This window comes from Sminthopsis crassicaudata, chromosome X, assembly GCF_048593235.1.
Source record: "Sminthopsis crassicaudata isolate SCR6 chromosome X, ASM4859323v1, whole genome shotgun sequence".
Classification (NCBI taxonomy): Eukaryota; Metazoa; Chordata; class Mammalia; order Dasyuromorphia; family Dasyuridae; genus Sminthopsis; species Sminthopsis crassicaudata.
In genome coordinates, this window is record NC_133623.1 from 60,838,655 (window position 1) to 60,859,306 (window position 20,652).

General features: G+C 40.7%; 1 protein-coding gene across 1 annotated transcript in view; it reads left to right on the top strand.

The window, feature by feature from the left end:
* LOC141549040 (uncharacterized) overlaps positions 1 to 20,652 on the top strand; it is a 50,478-nt gene that overhangs the window by 14,285 nt on the left and 15,541 nt on the right. Inside the window, exon 4 of the mRNA XM_074278388.1 lies at positions 10,701 to 10,844. The gene's annotated coding sequence lies outside the window, so the exon portion shown is untranslated. The remainder of the gene's footprint in view (positions 1 to 10,700; positions 10,845 to 20,652) is intronic.

Sequence of the window (20,652 nt, forward strand, 5' to 3'; positions counted from 1 at the left end):
AGTGAAGAGGAAGGAGAGAATTCCAGCAAGAGTTGAGGATCTGGCAATGAGATTCTGATTTTGAAGTTCCTTTATTATCATAAGGTAATAACTAAATTTAAATCATGCTTTAAGATTTACAAAGCACTTTCTATATACAGTCTCATAAAATATTGACCTAGAATACATCTAGTCCAACTCCTTCCTTCCAATTTTCAAGATGAGGAAACTGAGAGATGGAAAGTCTTTTGGGACTTAAAGGAAACCAAAGAAGCCAAGAGGCAGAGATGAAGAATTCCAGCAAGAGTTGAGAGACTGGCAACGAGATTCTGACTCTGAAGTTCCTTTATTATCATCCAATAATGAAAATAATAATAGTAGTAATAATAACTCAAATTTACATCATGCTTTAAGATTTACAAAGCACTTTCTATATACGGTCTCATAAAATAATAGCCCTAGTCCAACTAATAATAATAATAAAAAAATAATAATAATAATAAAATAATAGTATCTAGTCCAACTCCTTCCTTCCAATTTTCCAGATGAGAAAACTGAGAAATGGAAAGACTTTTGGGACTTGAAGGATGCCAAGAAAACCAGGAGGCAGAGATGAGGAAGGAGAGAATTCCAGCAAGAGTTGAGGGACTGGCAATGAGATTCTGACTCTGAAGTTCCTTTATTATCGTAGGGTAATAACTAAATTTGTCATGCTTTAAAAGATTTATAAAGCACTTTCTATATATGGTTCCATAAAATAATAGACCTAGAACTCATCTAGTCCAATTCCTTCCTTCCAATTTTCCAGATGAGGAAACTGAGAGATACTTGCCCATGGTCACAGGAGACTTCTGCAAACATTGTCAACTCAGTCTTGATGACACAGCAGTTACTAGATAGAAAACTCCATATCCAACTGAACTGATAACATGTCACATATCAGGAGGACACATATACTCCCCAAGGGGTCAAACTCTGTTCTAGGTTCTTGTCCTAGATCGCAGTTAGAGAGAGCAAAGCATTTTCCGCTTTCAAAGTACGGCTTCTTTTTCGGAGTCGGGTAAGTCCAGAGTTATCTCCCTGGAGAGCAATGGTGTCAGAGTACCCGGAATGGGGACAGGAGACCTGCCAAAACCTAACTAATGGCTCTGCAGAACTTTACTTATTAAAGTGGGAGGGGAAGGGAATTCTCATTATAAATTAGATGAACGCTGAACTTCAAATTAATATGTTCTCTGCAATAACTCTGATGGTCACACGAGGGCGCTCTAAACACCTAACAAAGACAAAGGTTTTTTTAAATGGCATTTTTTTAACTTCCTTTTTTTCTGATGGAAGAAGATTTTTTCTTTTTTCTTCGTTTTAAAATTCAATTTTATTTTAGCTCTAAATTCTCTCCCGCTCCCCTTTCCTTAAGCCTTCTAAAGAGAACAACTACAAAAGACAAAGTTGTTTTTTTGTTGTTTTTTTTGTTTTTGTTTTTGTTTTTTTTTTAATGGCATTTTAAAAAAAACTTCCTTTTTTTCTGATGGAAGAACATTTTTTTCTTTTTTCTTCATTTTAAAATTCAATTTTATTTTCTGGTCCAAATTCTTTCCCTTTCCCCTCTCTTCAGGCCTCCTAAAGAGGATAACTAAAAAAGACAAAGGTTTTTTTGTTTGTTTGTTTGTTTTTTTAATGGGCATTTTTTAAAACTTCCTTTTTTCTGATGGAAGAACGTTTTTTCTTTTTTCTTCATTTTAAAATTCAATTTTATTTTATTTTCTGGTCCAAATTCTCTTCCTTTCCCTCTCTCTTCAAGCCTCCTAAAGAGGACAACTAAAAAAGGCAAAGTTTTTTTTTTGTTTGTTTGTTTTTTTTAATGGCATTTTAAAAAACTTCCTTTTCTCTGATGGAAGAACATTTTTTCTTTTTTTCTTCATTTTAAAATTCAATTTTATTTTATTTTCTGGTCCAAATTCTCTCCTTTTTGCCTCTCTTCAAGCCTCCTAAAGAGGGCAACTAACAAAGACAAAGGTTTTTTTTTTTTGTTTATTTGTTTATTTTTTTAATGGGCATTTTTTAAAACTTCCTTTTTTTCTGATGGAAGAACATTTTTTCTTTTTTTCTTTTTTCTTCATTTTAAAATTCAATTTTATTTTATTTTCTGGTCCAAATTCTCTTCCTTTCCCTCTCTCTTCAAGCCTCCTAAAGAGGACAACTAAAAAAGGCAAAGTTTTTTTTTTGTTTGTTTGTTTTTTTTTAATGGCATTTTAAAAAACTTCCTTTTCTCTGATGGAAGAACATTTTTTCTTTTTTTCTTCATTTTAAAATTCAATTTTATTTTATTTTCTGGTCCAAATTCTCTCCTTTTTGCCTCTCTTCAAGCCTCCTAAAGAGGGCAACTAACAAAGACAAAGGTTTTTTTTTTTTGTTTATTTGTTTATTTTTTTAATGGGCATTTTTTAAAACTTCCTTTTTTTCTGATGGAAGAACATTTTTTCTTTTTTTCTTTTTTCTTCATTTTAAAATTCAATTTTATTTTATTTTCTGGTCCAAATTCTCTTCCTTTCCCTCTCTCTTCAAGCCTCCTAAAGAGGACAACTAAAAAAGGCAAAGTTTTTTTTTTGTTTGTTTGTTTTTTTTTAATGGCATTTTAAAAAACTTCCTTTTCTCTGATGGAAGAACATTTTTTCTTTTTTTCTTCATTTTAAAATTCAATTTTATTTTATTTTCTGGTCCAAATTCTCTCCTTTTTGCCTCTCTTCAAGCCTCCTAAAGAGGGCAACTAACAAAGACAAAGGTTTTTTTTTTTTGTTTATTTGTTTATTTTTTTAATGGGCATTTTTTAAAACTTCCTTTTTTTCTGATGGAAGAACATTTTTTCTTTTTTTCTTTTTTCTTCATTTTAAAATTCAATTTTATTTTATTTTCTGGTCCAAATTCTCTTCCTTTCCCTCTCTCTTCAAGCCTCCTAAAGAGAGGACAACTAAAAAAGGCAAAGTTTTTTTCTTTGTTTGTTTTGTTTTTTTTAATGGCATTTTAAAAAACTTACTTTTTTGATGGAAGAACATTTTTTTTTCTTGTTTCTTCATTTTAAAATTTAGTTTTATTTTATTTCCTGGTCCAAATTCTCTCCCTCTCCCTTCTCCCCAAGCCTCCTTCAGAGGGCAAAGGAAAACGAAATCCATTACAAACATGTAGTCAAGCAAAACAAATTCCTGCACTGGTTGTGTCCAAAAGCAGAAGCAACAACAAAACCAACAACAACAACAAAAAACAACAACCCAAATCCTCTCCAAACTTGGGTTTTAATTTGCCTCTCTTGTCTGGGAGAGGGCAACCTTATCTTACCAGAAATCCTCTGCAATTGTGGTTGGTTATTGCATTGGGGCAGCTAGGCGGCGCCCTAATGCACAGAACACCCTGCCTGGACTCAGGGAAAACTCATCTTCCTCTTAGTAGCTGTGACCCTGGGCAAATCACTTAACCCTGTTTGCCTCAGTTTCCTCATCTGTAAAATGAGCTGGAGAAGAAAATGGCCAACTATTCCAGTATCTTTGCCAAGAAAACCCCAAATAGCGCCACAAAGAGTTGGACAGGACTGAAAAACATTGTATTAGTTGGAGTTCCTAAGTCAGAGTTCAAACATTTGGTTTTTTTCTATTTCCTATCAATGGAACAATTTTTTTTAAAAAGAAGTGCTTTATAACAAATACATATAGTTAAAGGAAACAAATCCCTTACTTGGCCTTGTCCAAAAGGATACAGAGATGGAGAGGGAAAATAATTGGTGTCCTTTGTCTATCCAAAGCACTGGGCAATTATGATCCTTGCCCTTGGTCAGGTGAATCCCTCTTTCCACTTGGAATATAGTAAGGGAAGACTTCCCAGGCCAGGGAGTGTGGTGAGATGCCCAGCATCACGGGGAAGGAAGCCACTGGGTCACTGGAAACAGGCCAGAAATCAGCTGGAGAGGGCTGGGCTGGATTTCTTTATCTAGACCAAGTGACTATCCCGAGGACAGGGATTCAGGCTGGAGTAAAGGGCCTGCATGGTCAGTTAGGTCCTAAGGAGAAAGGAGGACACAGGGAGGGTCTGTAGGCTGGCAGGGCTCCACAGGGAGCTCGGCAAGGGGAGGCCCAGATGATTTCCAAGCCAAGTTCCTGCTTGAGGGGGCTGTGGGAAGCAGTACAAAGGAGGTTCCATGAATGGCTTGGCTTCCTGACCTCCCAATGCCTTTGTCCCCATAGCTGGGACCACAATCCCCACCCAGAAAATCAGCTCCACCCTGGGTTCTGGGCTGAGCTGATCGCTCCACAGAGGCTCCAGACCTCAACAAGGGCAGCACCGCTGGCCCATGCAGTCAGACCTCGGACCTAGCTCTAACAACCAGCCTTACTCTCTCAGCCCCATCTTTAATCTGTGGGATCTGGTTTTCAGTGTGTTAGACTCTGGATCCAAGGGGTGAAAAGCTGCCGAGAGAGGCACAGGTGAGACCTGGAACACGAGTGAGTGGCTGTTAAGTTTGGGTAGGGGTCCAGCACCTTGAGCCTGAGGCCCCACTTGGGCCTTCTCCTGGCCTAGCAGGATTGCCTAACATTCCGGCCATCGGTCCTGTTGTGACTCGGTAGTTCCTGTCCACTTCAGGGGCCTCCTCGGGTCCTGCAGCCCAGTAAGCCTGCCTCCCATAGTCAGATCTTCTCCCTTTCCACATAGTTTGGGTCCAAACCACCTCGGAACTCAGTCAGGAAAGAAGGCTCACTCCTCAACCAACTCAAAGAGGAATAAAACTGGGTGCTCTGAGATGACGAAGTAGTCCCCTTGTTAGCTCAGGGTATTCTGAGATGACAAAGTAGTCCCCTTGTTAGCCACCAAGCCACACACCTACTTCAGCAAGGGGGCAGGGGTTGCAAAGCCAGAATCTCAGAGCTGGGAGCGGCCTCAGCAGCCACTGGCCCATCTCGGGCCTAAACAAGAATCAGAAGAGTAAACACTCCAGCCTCGGTCAGCCTTAACTTCCAGAGGGGAACCCTTCTCTTTTCCAAGGTAGCCACGTCTGCGTTTGTCTTTAAGACAAATCCTTTTTTTCCTATCTCTAGACAGCATTTGAATCTTTAGCTCTATAATATTCCAGTGATGAAGCTATCAGAAAGCCCAGAGACATCCAATGAAGGAAACAGAGGCAGAGATACAGAGAGAGAAAGAGACACAAAGAGACAGAGACAGACACAGAGAAATAGAGACAGACACAGAAAGAAACAGAGACACACAGACACAGAGAGATAGACATACACACAAAGAAATAGAGACACAGAGACACAAATATAGACACAGAGAGAAACAGACACGGAGACAGAGAAAGAGACAAACATATTCAGAGAGAAACAGAGACAAGCATAGAGAGAGACAAAGACATAAACACAGAAACAGAGACACATAGAGAGATATATACAAAGAGAAACAGAGACAGAGACACAGAGAGAGATATAGAGAGAAACAGAGACACAGAGGACAGAAAGCCAAGAGAGAGCGACTAGTTCTGCTTTTATTTCCACATTTTAATGCAATGAACAAATATTCATAATCCGTTAACCGTAAGTCACTGCTAGGCATTTGGGATATTTCTCACAACTGAAAGGGATTTTTTTTCCCTTTCCTCAATTGTATGGGGTAATATGGTAAACAAAACTGCAGTTTTTCCTAGAATATTCTGACTTTTATTCAGCCACTCCTCATCTTGAATCACACTTATCTTGTGCATGTGTTGAATCCTCCCCATCACCTCCAGTATGCTGCTTAATATGTATTGAAAGAATGAGCCAACAACTTACTCTACTTTGAATAACTCTAGGTGGTGCAATGGATAGAGCACCAGGCCTGCAGTCAGGAAGACCTGAGTTAAAATCCAGCCTCAGACACATACTAGCCTTACCAAGTCAGTTCATCCTCTTTGCCTCAGTTTCTTCATCTGTAAAATAAGTTGGAGAAGAAAATGGCAAACCGCTCCAGTGTCTTTGCCAAAAAAATTCCCAAAAGAGGTCACAGTCAGACATGACTAAACAACAGTTGCAAAGTTCTCCTTGATACGGAGCCTAAATCTGCTTCTGTTTAATTTTCACAAGTTTTCCCTTATTGATAAGCCAAGCTGAGCAGAGCCAATCCTTGGCAATGCTCCCTGGCTCCAGTACATGGGGCAGATACATTCACTTCATGGACCTTAAGAAAGCAGGGCACCTTGTTTCCCAATAAGAATGACTGTTTAGCTAAGAGAAGTGGGATGATGTTCCCACTCAATTTTCTTTTTTCTTTTCTTTCCTCCTTCCTTTTTTTCCTCCTTCCTTCCTTCTTTCCTTTCTCTCTCTCTCTCTTCCTTTCTCTCTTTCTCTCTCTCTCTTCCTCTCTTTCTCTCTCTCTTCCTTTCTCTCTTTCTCTCTTTCTTTCTATCTTTCTTTCTTTCTCTTTTTCTCTCTTTCTCCCTTTCTCTTTCTCTCTTTCTCTCTTTCTTTCTCTCTCTCTTTCTTTCTCTTTCTCTCTTTCTTTCTCTCTTTCTCCCTTTCTCTCTTTCTCTCTTTCTCTCTCTTTCTCTCTTTCTCTTTCTCCCTCTTTCTCTCTTTCTCTCTTTCTCTCTTTCTCCCCTTTCTCTCTTTCTCTCTCTCTTTCTCCCTTTCTCCCTTTCTCCCTTTCTCTTTCTCCCTTTCTCCCTTTCTCCCTTTCTCTTTCTTTCTTTCTCTCTTTCTCTCTTTCTTTCTTTCTTTCTTTCTTTCTTTCTTTCTTTCTTTCTTTCTTTCTTTCTCTCTTTCTCTCTTTCTCTCTCTCTTTCTTTCTTTCTTTCTCTCTCTCTCTCTCTCTCTTTCTTTCTTTCTTTCTTTCTTTCTCTCTCTCTCTCTCTCTCTCTCTTTCTTTCTTTCTTTCTTTCTTTCTTTCTTTCTTTCTTTCTTTCTTTCTTCTCTTTCTTTCTTTCTTTCTTTCTTTCTTTCTTTCTTTCTTTCTTTCTTTCTTTCTTTCTTTCTTTCTTTTCTTTCTTTCTTTCTTTCTTTCTTTCATTTTGCCCAGTGTCACATAACTAATAAGTGTCAGGTGTCTGAGGCAGAATTTGAATTCAGGTCCTCCTGACACCAGGGCTGGTGCTCTATCTGCTGCAGTGCCATCTAGCTGACCCTTCCATCTTCATTTTCAATAAGGAGCCTTCCTCAATTCTAGAGCCAGCAGCCACTCTGGTTTGGGGTCAGATTCTTGACTCTCACTCCTTGGTTCTTTTAAATTCTCCACCCAGTGTTCTAAGGAACATTACTTAAGATAAGTTGCGCTTGTATCTAGGGCCTTTTCAAAATGGGGAATAAAAAGGTACTCACACTAGTGATCAAGCCTAAGATTGCTATTTCCTCTACACAAAAGGAATGTTTGATGCACCTAAAACTTAGCAGAGTGCTTTAATGGGAAACCTTAAGCAAGTGCAGCAGCAACATAACTGCTATTATCTTCTCTCTGGAGGTTGAAACTTAAACATCTAAAAGGCATCATGTGTCTCACGAAGCACTTTGTGGGACTGCTGAGTAAACATTTTACATTTCACCTCATCTTTGTACTGTCAAAACAATCCCTTCTAGGTTACATGCTAATCAGAGAAGACAATACAAAAAGGAGAGACAGAAAGGGGATGGGGGAAGGGGATGTGTTGGATCCTGTGAAGCGGTATGGAAGCCTGATTCTGGGCTAAGATAGGGCAAAAGCTCACCCAAGAGAGCCCAGGTTAGTTCTGTGGGTGGTATCTAGAGGAGGAGATGGGGATGATGGCCAAAATGGAAGTGGTATAGCATGATAGATGACTAGAGTGCTCTGTTGTTACCTAAATTCAAGAAAGGAAGACAAAACTAAAGATGGCGCTAGGGCTCCAAGAAGCTAGAGGCAGCTAGAGACCCAGATTCAGGATTGCCCAAGTAGGACATGTGCTCTAGCTGTCATGCGTTCATGAGCCAACTTGGGGCCCGAGTGGGGAAATGAAACCATCACCACTACCAGCACCACCCTTCCAGTGGGGACACTTGGCTCGTCTTGACATGATCTGCACATGGGAAGAGGAGACTGAGGGTAGAGTCACTTATTTTTCAAGGTCCCATGAGTCAATACTTCTTCCCGATCCATGGCCAATAAGAGGACTTTTTTTCTAATCTTCTCAAAACATTTTCAGTTTTGAGTCATATATATTCTGCAGTTCCTGGAAATTTAGAGGGGAGATTCAGGGCGCACTTCCTGGTGGGACCACTAGAGGCCTGTTCTTGTGCATGCTCCGTGGGGTATAAGCTCTACTGCATTTGTATCGGATGGTCTCAAGACCCTTCAGCAATCTGCCACTGTTTTAATAGAGTGGTGATCTTCTCAAGGGGGCAGCTTCTCCTCCATCCACTCGTTCTTGGACTGGAGAATTCAGGAAGGGAAAGGGCAGAGAGCTGGTCCCACATTGAGACTAAGAGGGAAGAGATGGACGTCCTGAGCACTGGGTCTCCGTGAAATATTGAGAGTTGCAGAGGAAGGCCTCTAGTATGTGTAGTTAATCCTTTGGGGAGGATTTCCCGAAAGATGTGGACAAAAACCACTTGCCGATCCAGCGAACATCAGGTTGTCTTCCTTTCTTGAACATGGGTAACTAAACAGAGCACTCTAGTCATCTATCATGCTATACCACTTCCATTTTGGCCATCATCCCCATCTCCTCCTCTAGATACCACCCACAGAACTAACCTGAGCTCTCCTGGATGAGCTTTTGCCCTATCTTAGCCCAGAATCAGCTTCCATACTGCTTCACCGGGATCTGACACATCCCCTTCTCCCATCCCCTTTCTCTCTCTTTTATGTGTTGTCTTCTGTGATCAGGCATGACCCCCCCCCCCCCCATTCTGGCTGGAGAAGACCGCCAACTTCCTCCTCATGGTTTGTCTGAGGGTTACATACCCAGAAGGCCTCATTCAACCTTAAAGCCCCCGAATGGGACAGGACGCTTTTGATCCTTCTCAGGATCACTCCTGGTCTCTCGAGATTCATTTTATGAACAGGTCTACTTTGTCCAAGCCTAATATGTCCCCATTCCACTTAAGCAGCTGGCATTTCTGCGAAAGATGAGACACTTGTTGCCAGCTTAACCAGAGCGGGTTAGCCATTGGTGTTGTTCCTTAGCCGGTTGCCAAATGGCGGGAGCAGCTGTAAAATCATGGCGGTAGAATTACTTGCCATGGTTTCATTCCTTAATGATCCTGAGTGAAAACAGAAGCAGCTTCTAAGGACAGAGATGTCCCACATAGTCTGAGTGGAGCCAGGGAGCAAAAACAGAGCCAGTCTCACACTTCGACATGCATTTAAAGCATAATGAAGCATCTGAGCTGCCTCTTCAATCTCCCTTTGTTTCTCAGGCTTCCCAGGAATTAGAGAACACAGTCAATCAAGCAAGCCCACGATGCTGATGGTTACTCAGGGGATGGGGAAGAGAGATGAGAGGCCAGGACTGGGACCCTGCAACACTAGTTTAAGGGTGGGTGGGAGGGAAAAGCTCTCCCTCTGAAGCTGAGCAGCTTCCAGCTTCCAATTCCACTCAAACCAAGTTAATTCAATCCCACAATTACGAAACACGTCTCACATGTAATGCCCTCCGCCAGGCCCCAGAGCAGGGGTTTTGAACTTTTTTTTTAGCCATAGGACCCTCTGGCATCCCGGCAAAGTTCAGTACTACTAGATTTGTTGCTTCCATTCATGTTTGAAGGAAATGTAATATTTTGGTTAGAGATGAATGAAATAAAGATATATCCCCTTCATCTAAGTTCACAGATTTCCCCACATCCCCCAATGAAATCTATCCCCAGACTCCAAGTTATATACCCCTGCACTTCAGATACAAAGAAAAGTCAAACAAAAACCCCCAGTCCTTAAAGGAGTGTTCATTTCTGCATATACACATGTAAGGATATACATGATCATTTGAGGAGGAAGAGGAGTCTGGAACTAGGGGAGTCTGCAAAGCTTTCCTTTGGGAATATGGGGGTACATGTACCAGGTGGTGCATGAACTGAGCCTTGAAGGAAACTAGAGATTCTAAGAGGTGGAGGTGAAGAGAGAGGGTCTTTCAGGCATGGGACACAACTTAGGCAAAAGCATGGAAGTGGGATATGGACTTCTGAGTTTGGAGGAAATTGAATAGGTCTGTTTGGGTAGAATATAGACTGCTAGAAACAGATTGTGAAAGGCTTTAAATGCCTAGCTAAGCAATTTATATTTTGTCCCAGAGGCAATAGGGAGCCATTGAAGTTTGTAGAGAGTCAGAACTCTGGAAAAATATACTTGAAACAAGGTGCTAACTCAGTGGAATTGATTGATGGTTCTCTAGTTCACATATGTACTCAGTGCTTGTGTAATGATGTCATGGTTCTCTAGTTCACACATGCTCAATATGCTGTAATGATGTAATTACAATAAGGTATATAAGGGCTAAGAAGCACTGGAAGAGAGACACTGCATCTTTGACCAGCCTCATGGTGACTCTCCCGCCTTCATGACTTCTTCACTAAGGACTCAGGTTGATCCCCAAAACCTCCAGAAAGCTAGCACGGATATCACAGAAATTTCTTGAGTAAAGGAGCGATGTGGCTGAACATGCGAAGGAAGATAATTTTATTTATTTGGATGTCATTTTTATTGGAAATTTTTGTTTTTACACCACCTTATTTCCGAAAATATCTGTTCCTCCTTTTTAGTAAGTGAGTCATCCTTTGAAGCCCAAATTTAAAAAACAAAAGGAGAAAAACGCAACTCAAAACTAACCACTACACTGGGCGTGTCTGAAAGCATATGCAATGTTTTGCTGCCATAGCCCCCCCACTTCTGCACAGAACTAAGAGGTAGGTTTTATTCATTCTTCTTTGAGGCCCAATTTGACCCATAAAATTACATTGAATCCAGTTTCAATTTTTTGTTCTTTTCATTACAAAAATAATAGCTAGCATTTGTATATGTTACCTCATTTGCTCCTCAAAATAACCCTAGGAGTAAGTGCTTTTATGATTCCCATTTTAAAGATGAGGAAATTAAGGTAGAAAGAGATGCAGTGGCTTGCCCAGGAAGTGTCTGAGGTCAATGCTCTATCCATGGTACCCCTCAGCATTTACATTGTCATCATTGTGCTTATTGTCCCTGGTTCTGTCTTTCTCTCTATTCATTCATATAGACTCGGGAGGATTATTTTAGCAGTATTTTGTAGTGGACAGAGGAGAGATGGGGAGGAAGGAAATAAGTTAGGAGCCCGTTCCGGGTGAAAGGTGATAGGCGCCTGAACTAGCATGGCGGCTATAAGGGAAGAGGACGTGGCTGGCGGAGAGCCACAGAGGTAGAATTGACAGTTCTTGGCAACCGACAAGCTACAGGCAGTGAGTGTGACTAGTAACCAGGGAAGTTTGGAAGAGCATGGAGGGGGAGTGAGGAAGGAAGAGCATGAAGTCTGTCTGGAACAGCATTGGAAATGCTTACTGGATACCAGGCGGAGATGACTAGTAGGCAGTTGGTGATTCAGGACTGGAGGTCAGGAGAGAGACTAAGGCTGGATAAATAGATCTGGGAGATGATAATTGAATCCACGGAAGCGGATGAGATCACAGATAGAGACGCTGTTGAGAGATTAAAGCCTAGGACACCACGGTTGGGAGTTGGAGGGGGTTGGGATGGGGGGAGGCCGTAGCTGATGATCCAGCAAAGGAGATGGAGTAGGAGCTGTTAGACATGGAGGAGGAGAAGCAGGAGGAACCGTGAAACAAAGACTCTGGAAGGATAGGATATACGAGAGAGAAAAGGATGATCGATAGCTATCAAATGCTCCGGAGTGGGGTATCAAGAAATAGGAGGACTAAAAAAAATCCATTAGGTTTAGGCCTAAAGAGGTCCTGGTAACTAACGTTGGAGAGCACAGCTTCAGTTGAATGGTGAGGTGGAAACCAGAATGTAAGAAGTTGCAGAGTGGGTGGAAAGGAAGTGGGGGTAGTGAGTGTAGACAGCTTTTTATAGGAGTTTGGTGGTAAAAGGGAGGAGAGGTAGACGAGCCAGATTCATTTTTTTGAAACTAACTCTTCTGGACAACTAGACGCCAGAGGGATAGCAGGGGATCCCAATACCCTTCTCCATCCATTTTTCTCTCCTCCCTTCCACTGCCAACTTTGTTCAACCGTGACATGAGGCACCTATCTTCACACTGATGCTGGGTGAGAGCTTGTTTCAGGCTGGGTGGAGCAAAGGTCTAGCTGCCTCTACTGTAAAGGGAAAGAGGGAATGGGGAGACTATATGGCATTAAAGGTCAGGGAGGGTCCTAGGCCTCCATCTCCTTGCAATCCAAGACTCAGAGTCACTTTCCCCCATGCTTCTAAGGATGGTCTTTAAATTCTGCTCTTTTGACCCACGTATGCAAAACTGTTTGTGGCAGCCCTTTTTGTAGTGGCAAGAAACTGGAAACTGGATGGATGCCCATCCATTGGACAACAGCTGAATAAATTATGGTATATAAATGTTATGGAATATTATTATTCTGTAAGAAATGACCAGCAGGATGATTTCAGAGAGGCCTGGAGAGACTGACATGAACTGATGCTGAGTGAAATGAGCAGCACCAGGAGATCATTATACGCAACAACAAAAAGATTATGTGATGATCAATTCTGGTGGACATGGCTCTCTTCAACAATGGTCTTCAGGCCAGTTCCAATGGTCTTGTGATGGAGAGAGCCGTCTATACCCAGAGGGAGGACTGTGAGAACTGAGTGCAGATCACAACACAGCATTCTCACTCTTTCTGCTGTTGTTTGCTTGCATTTTATTTTTTCTCATTTTTTTCCCTTTTTGATGTGATTTTTTTTATGCAGCATGACAATTGCATAAATGTTTCCATATATTGGATTTAACATGTTTAATGTATATTGGTTTACTTGCCATCTAGGGGAGACAGTGGGGGAAAGGTGGGAAAAATTTGGAACACCAGGTTTTGCAAGGGTGAATGTTGAAAATCATCCCTACATAGGTTTTGAAAATCAAAAGCTTTAATAAAAAATAAATAAAAGAGAGAAAGAACAAAAATATTTATGCTACTTATTATTATTAGAGGGAATGAGATGACAGTAACAGTAGCAGCAGCAGCAGCAACAGTAGCAGCACTAATAGTAACAGTAAAACTACTATAGTAATAGTTTTACTATCCCAAACTCTGAGGTAGAAATAACAGCTCTACCTATTTCACAAGATTGTCTTATAGTTTAATGATATTTGAGTCTAATCTCCCTTCCAGAATGGAAAATCAAGGACTCTGTTTTTTCTAAATCTTTGTATCTAACCTTGGTGCTCTCAACGGAAGGAACTCTGAAAAATTTCTCAAATGTGTTGAATCACTTTAAACATTGTAAAATCCTTTAAGTATCAATGTTAGTTAACACGGGCTTCAGAATGGTTGTCAATTTGACATTAAAAAAATAATGAAAACAAAAATAAATAAATAAATTCTGCCTTTTCACTTGCCCTACCCAAGTTCTGGGCCTAGGGACACTAATTCCAGGTGTGCAGGCCCATTTAGCTGCTCCTGACCCCTCTGATGATTTTTAATAGCCTCTGGAGGCATTTACAAGAGCCCTTGGCTTTCATGGTTTTCCATTCACACAAACAAGTCCATACGATCAGCCCTCTATTTACTTCCCCAAATCACGGTTAAATTCTGAAGCAATAGGTAAAACGAATAGCATCCAATTTATGCAGAGTGCCCCGTGCTGGTGTGTTTGGCAACATGTGACCTCCGATGCCATCTGGTCCAACAGTTCTCATTTTCTAGATGGAGAAACTGAGCCCAAGGGTGGCCAAGGGACTTGGCAAAGCTTACATATGAGATTATGGAGTTGAGGCTGTTCTAGTCCAATGTCTTGATTTTGCCAATGAAGAAACTGAGACTCAGGGAGATTGAATGTTTTTTCTAGGGTCACCCGAGAAGCAGGATTTGAACTCGGGTCTTCTGACCCCTGAGACAATACCCTTTAAAGACATTGTCTATGTCTTTAAGGAGAGCAGCTTTCAGGGCGGAGAAGAAGCATGAGTCTTAAGTTGAAGCCATATTCCTCTGCTCAGTTCTTCAGCACACAAAATGATTTCAGAGGACCATATTCCCCCAAACCTTCCTCTCAGCCATGTCTCATCCATGTCCTGGTGTTCCAAACCCTCACTCTTCCAGGAAGCCTTTGGCAGTGGAGCCTACCCAACTTTAATCCTTTCTGTGCCTTCCTGCCACTACACCCATCTCCTTCCCCCCATTCTTTGGGCAAATATTCTTCTGCTAATTTGCAGGAATAGATTTATTCACATTGTAAATATTGGGAAGTCATTTCCTTGGGCTTGGGTGCTGAATTTGTACTCCCTGTACTCCCTGAGTTCAATCAGCTTCTCTGATGAACCATTCTTAGTGATGATGGCTGCTTCCCTTTCTAAGTTTTTACAAATCAGCCCTTTAATAATACAATCAGAACATGGTTCTTTTCAACAATGAGGTGATTCAGGTCAGTTCTAATAGTCTTGTGATGGAGAGAGCCATCTGCATCCAGAGAGAGGATTATAGAGACTGAATGTGGATCACAACCTGGTAACTTCACCTTTTTGTTGTTGTTTGCTTGCTTGCTTGTTTTTTCTTTCTCGTTTTTTTTCTCTTTTTGATCTGATTTTTCTTGTGCAGCGTGATAAATATGGAAATATGTTTCAAAGAATGGCACATGTTTAACTTATATTCTATTACTTGCTGTCTAGGGAAGGGAGGGAGAAAAATTTGGAACGCAAGATTTTGTGTTGAAAACTAGCTTTGCATGGATTTTGAAAATAAAAAGCTACTATTTAAAAAATAACAAAAATAATAATACAATCAGAAAGTTTTCCAGGAATCGAAGTCAAGCTCACAGAGCTTTGTTACTTATTGTTCAGTTATTCAACGGAGTCTGGCTCTGTGTGATCCCATGGAGTAGAGCACATCAATACCGTGCATGAGGTTTTCTTGGCAAAGATACTGGAGTGATTTGCCATTTCCTTCTCCAGTGATTTAAGACAAACAGGGTGAAGTGACCTGCCCAGGGTAACACGGCCAGATTTGAAATCAGGTCTTACTGACTCCCCACCCAATGCTCACAGGCCTTTTGTTTTCAGATTTCACTCTCTTCTCTTTTTTAAATATTAGAAAATATTTCCTCTTTGACAAGTCTTTGAGCAGTAGGCCAGCAATTACATCTGTGAGTTCTTTCAAAATCCTGGCTCCCCAAACTCATAAAATGAGCTGGAGAAGGAAATGGCAAATCGCTCCAGATTGCCAAGAAAATCCCACATGGGGTCACGAAGAGTCAGACATGACTAAAACGATTGAATAAGAAGATATCTGTGCTAGGTGACTCAGATATTAGAGTCCTAAGTCAAGAAGACTCCTTTTCCTGAATTCAGATCTGGTCTCAGAAACTAGCTAGGTGACCCTGGATAAGTCACTTAACTCTGTTTACTTCAGTTTCCTCATCTATAAAATGAGCTGTGAAAGGAAATGGTAAAGCACCCAAATGAGGTCAGGGATAGAGAGACACTACTGAACTACCACTACAACTTTGTTGTCCTTAGCTCTCATATCATTAGCCTTTGCTCATTCTGAGTTTCCGTGATTCTGAGACTATTGCTACAGGACCATACCCCATTATTTATCCTTCATTCTCCCTTTGGTCTTCTCTTTCTAACCATGTCTTTTTATATTTGTTTATACCTTAATTTTTTGATTGATTTGTATTTTATCAATTAATTTTTGGTTTATTTTCCCCTGGCCTTATATTGCTTGTGATTTTTATTGCATCACAATCTGAAAAAAAGATGCATTTACTATTTCAGCCTTTCTGCATTTGATTTTGAGGTTTTTATGCCCTAACACATGGTCAATTTTTGTGTAGGTTCCATGAACCATCAAGAAAAAAGTAAACTCCTTTCTGTCTCCCTTCAATTTTCTCCAAAGATCTGTCATATCTAACTTTTCTAACATTTTGTTTACTTCTTTAATTTCTTTCTTATTTATTTTGTGGTTTGATTTATCTAGTTCTGAGCAAGGTTGGGATCCCCCACTAGTATAGTTTTGCTGATTTTTATTTTTCCAAGTACACATAAAGATAGTTTTCAACATTCACCTCGTGTTCCAAATTTGTCCCTCTCCCTCACCTCCTCCCTTAGACAGCAAGCAATCTGAGATAGGTTAAACATGAGCAATTCTTCTGATCATATTTCCATATTCTAGATATCTTTTAAAAGTCCAAGTTGGAATATGAAGCCCCTGTGCATTCACACCAGTCTCTTTAGGGAGCGCCTTCTTTTTTCCTTTCAGAATCATTTCTTACTGTATTTTCAGAATTTCACCCTTGAGATCTTTCCATCCCTTAGGACTGAATTCCTCTGGATTTGAGATCATGGGTCAGCCCACTAAATGCTCATTATCTTCTCAATCCCCAATTCTAAGATGAAGGGATGATTCCTCTCCTCTCTACTTCCCTCAAGCCCAAGTTTGATAGGATGATAGGAAGGAAGGAAGCATTTGTCATGTGCCAGACATAGTGCCAAGTGATTTCTCATTAATCTCTCTTTTGATCCTCACAACAGCCTTGGGAGATAGGTGCTATTATTATATCATTTTACAGTTGAGGAAATTGAGTCTGACAAAAGTTAAGTGACTTGCCTGGGATCCCACACTGAGGCTAGGTTTGAACTCAGTTTTTTTTGACCTGTAATTTTTCAGTTATGTCCACTCTCTGTGACCCCATGGGGATTTTCTTGGAAAATATATTAAAGTGGTTTGTCCCTCTAGCTCATTTTAAGAATGAGGAAACTGAGGCAAAACAGTGAGGTGAGTGGCCCAGATCACACAACCAGTAAGTATTGGAAGCTGTATTTGAACTGAGGTCTTCCTGACGCCAGACCTGGTGCTCTATCCACTGCTCTCTTGACTCCAGGCCCAGTGCTTTTATAGATTCTAGAGCTAGAAGAGACATTAGAAACCTATGAGTCCAATCCCTTCATTTTATCAGATTTGCAAATGGCGCCACAGATGGGTTAAGCAACTTGCCTCAGGTCACCCAGCTGGTACGTGTCTGTGATGGGGTTTGAACCTGCTGGTCCAGTGCCCTGTTCAGTTAACTAAACTGCTTTTTTCCTAATTTTGTTCCTCCTTTTGGGTCAGAACCAGATCCAAAGTAGCAGCTGCCATTGTCCCTTCCTTCAACTCCAATCACATTTTTATTTATTTATTTTTTTTACCAGTGCCTTTTGTTTTGCAATCCCAGCTCTTGCTGGATATACCTCCCAGCCCCATTTCCCCCCCCCCCCCCCGCCTCCTCCATGTCAGAATCGAACCCTCTGTTGTAACAAAGAAAACCAGTTAAACAAAAATAACCGATACAGTGACCACATCTGACAATGTCTACAATGTTCTGCCTTCAGAGAGAAGAAGGCTGGATCTTCCTTTTTCTGGAATCATTACTGGTTTTTCAACTACTCAGAATCTGGCTTCTCTTTAGCGACCTTTGCTTTCCATTGCATAGTCATTCTCTGCCTCCGCTTACCTCACTGCTCATGAGCTCATACAGATCTTTCTCTGAATTCCCCCCATTTGTCATTTCTTCCAGCACAGTACTAATCCATCACGTCCTAGTTCGTTCAGCCATTCCCCGATGGATGGGCCCCCATTTTGCTTCCAGCTCTTCTGGCCTCCACAAAAAAGTGCTGCTATAAATATTTTGCTCTCTATTGGAGCTTTGTTTCCGTCTTTGACCTCTCTCGGGGTCTATGTTCCCTAGACAGATTAACGGGTTAAAGGGTATGAACAATATGGATGCTTTTCTCCCATAATTCTCGCTTGTTTTCCTGAACGGTCAGACAAAGTCAGCTCCTCTTGGGTGGATTAGTCTACATTCTCACCAATCCCCTCCCCCCGCCATGACTGTTTCTGGATTTTGTCATCTTTGCTAATTTGCACTTCCTCCATCTTTTGAAGGCTGCAATTACCATTAAGGCAAGGCAAGATTTTATCAGCTGCTCTACTTTATGTGGAGGGGGAGTTTCAGCAGATGTCTGGATGATTGAAGGCTCTCACCAGTGTCTTATCATGACTCCCTAGCAGGGGGTTGTCTGCTTCCCAAGCTCCCCATCTTTTGTCTCCCTTTCAGGTGTTCTCTAGTAATATGCTTCTCTTTTCCCTCTCTGTCAGTCTTCACCCAAATACATCCATCTTTCCCCCTCTTCAGTTTCCCGACTGGAGTATGTTTTCTTCTTGATCAATGCCATTCTGCCCCCTCTTTTATCTACTCAGTTCCCTTTGTATAACTTCTGTATTGTGGGGTTTTAAATGGTCCAATCCATGATCCAAGAAACTGAGGCAGAGCTCTGAGCCAATGGTACTTTATTAAAGGGTCTGTGCTCTCCTCTAATGTAGTAGACTTTGAATCTTCCTCATGATCTGAGTCATCCCTTTCCTTCAGGGCCTTATTTTGATAAGATCTGCTACTAGGTTTGCTACCTGAATGCTCTAGAGGGGTACACAAAATACAGAATCCCATTGGTTGATAGACCTAGCTTCAAGGAGCAAAAATTAAGGTGGACAGGGCAAGAATCAGCTTTGGTGAACAGGGGTTGTAAGAAGGTCACCTGTTCATGCTGGGCAAGAGAGAGTGTTCCGGAGGTACAAAAATAAGTTGGGGAACTTTCCAAAGCATCAAGGCAACCCACCCAGGCTGGGTTTGGACATGGAATTTGAGGAAAACAGATGGAGATATCTTTGTCATCATTCTGGTGGTTGTGCAAGTGAGCTTCAGGACTGTTAAACAAGCGATGAACACTACGTTAAAGTTTGAGGTCTATTATAAGGGCCTACTAGAAGAACTTATTTTGTCTAATTATGGTTTGTGTAAAATATCAAACTGATTAATACTGTTTGGAATAGAGTAAAGGTCCAAATGAATCATTTCTCACCAAGGCACATTCCATCCCACTATTATGAAACTCATCCCGTCAATTTTCAGTGATATTAAACCTTTGCTTTTGAGTTGCTATCTCTGCTTCTACTTGTATATTATCTTCAAGATAAGGCACCGAAGTAGGCACTGTGAAGCACTTAGAGCTGGGTCAGACATTAAAGACGCCAAGGTCATCCACTGCATCCTGGGTCATCACCAAGTCATCATAACTTTGGTCTTTGATGACTCTGGAAGAGGGAGTAAGACTGATTTTTTGCAACTCTGCTCCACTTAAATCCGGTCCCTGAGGGAATTAAGACATCACTCCATGTCACTGATCCTCTTCAAAAATAAGGGACAACAACATAGCATTTGTACTCTTTCTGTTGTTGTTTGCTTGCATTTTTGTTTTTCTTCCCAGGTTATTTTTACCTTCTTTCTAAATCCAATTTTTCTCGTGTAACAAGAGAACTGTAGAAATATGTGTGTGTATATATATATATATATATATATATATTATTTAACATTAACATGTTTAACATAAAGGGACTACATGCCATCTAGGGGAGGGGGTGGAGGGAGGAAGGGGAAAAGTTGGATCAGAAGTTTACAAGGGTCAATGTTGAAAAATTACCCATGCATATGTTTTGTCAATAAAAAGCTATCATAATCATAAAAAATTAAGGAACAAACATCCAGTCCCTGAAGGAATTAAGACATCACTCCATGTCATTGGTCCTCTTCAAAAATAAAGGACAAACAACAACTGCAATATCTTCAAGATTTATTTATCTCCAAGGAAGACTCTGGGAAATGTTTCCTAGTCCCTAGAGGTGAATTATACACCTTGGTTCCTTCTACTTCTACTAAGTCCTGGAGGTGATAATTCTATAGTGTTTTATACTGTGCCAGTTCTTTTGATCCTTGAGATACTCTGCGGAGCAGAAGTAATTATACAAATTCATATCATGAAAGTGGAAAGTCTACTGGGCAGAAATGGAAAGGAAAATATCATGAAAAGGTTAAAATTATGATCAATGCAGAGAGGATCAGTCTGGAATTTTGAGGGCGGACAATGATTTGGTAGAGAGGTGGTGGACTACGGGGGCAGAATGAGGCAGACATTGTCAGCCATACACCTGATTAGTGTGATGATTCCTTTTTCTTAACTGTACTGAATTTATTTGTTCAAGGATGGATTTTACTGGTGGTGGTACAGGGGAGTCACTGGGAAATGATAATGATATCCTAAAAGGAAAGATCATTGATAAAACATTTTTTAAAGGAAGAAAATACGATGGTCTCCTTTCCTCCTTCAAAGAAGTGGGAGACTATGGAAGAGGAATATTGCATATACCACCAGATCCAATTGATGTGCAGGTTGATTTTGCGGATTTTTTTCTCCTTTATCTATTTATTTATTTATTTATTTGTTTGTTTGTTTATTTATTTATTTATTTATTTTTACCTTTGTTGCAAAGAAAGTAAGGGAGGAAGAAAGAATATATATGGAAATGGTGGCAATCAAAAACCAAAAAATAGCGATAAGATTTTTTTAGAGTATGCTGGAATGGTAGTTAAGACCTGGGTTCAAATTCTGACTTTGATGGTCATTAGTGCTAGCTATATGACCCCTGACTAAATACTTTATCTCTCTGAACTTCAGTTTACTTCTTGGAG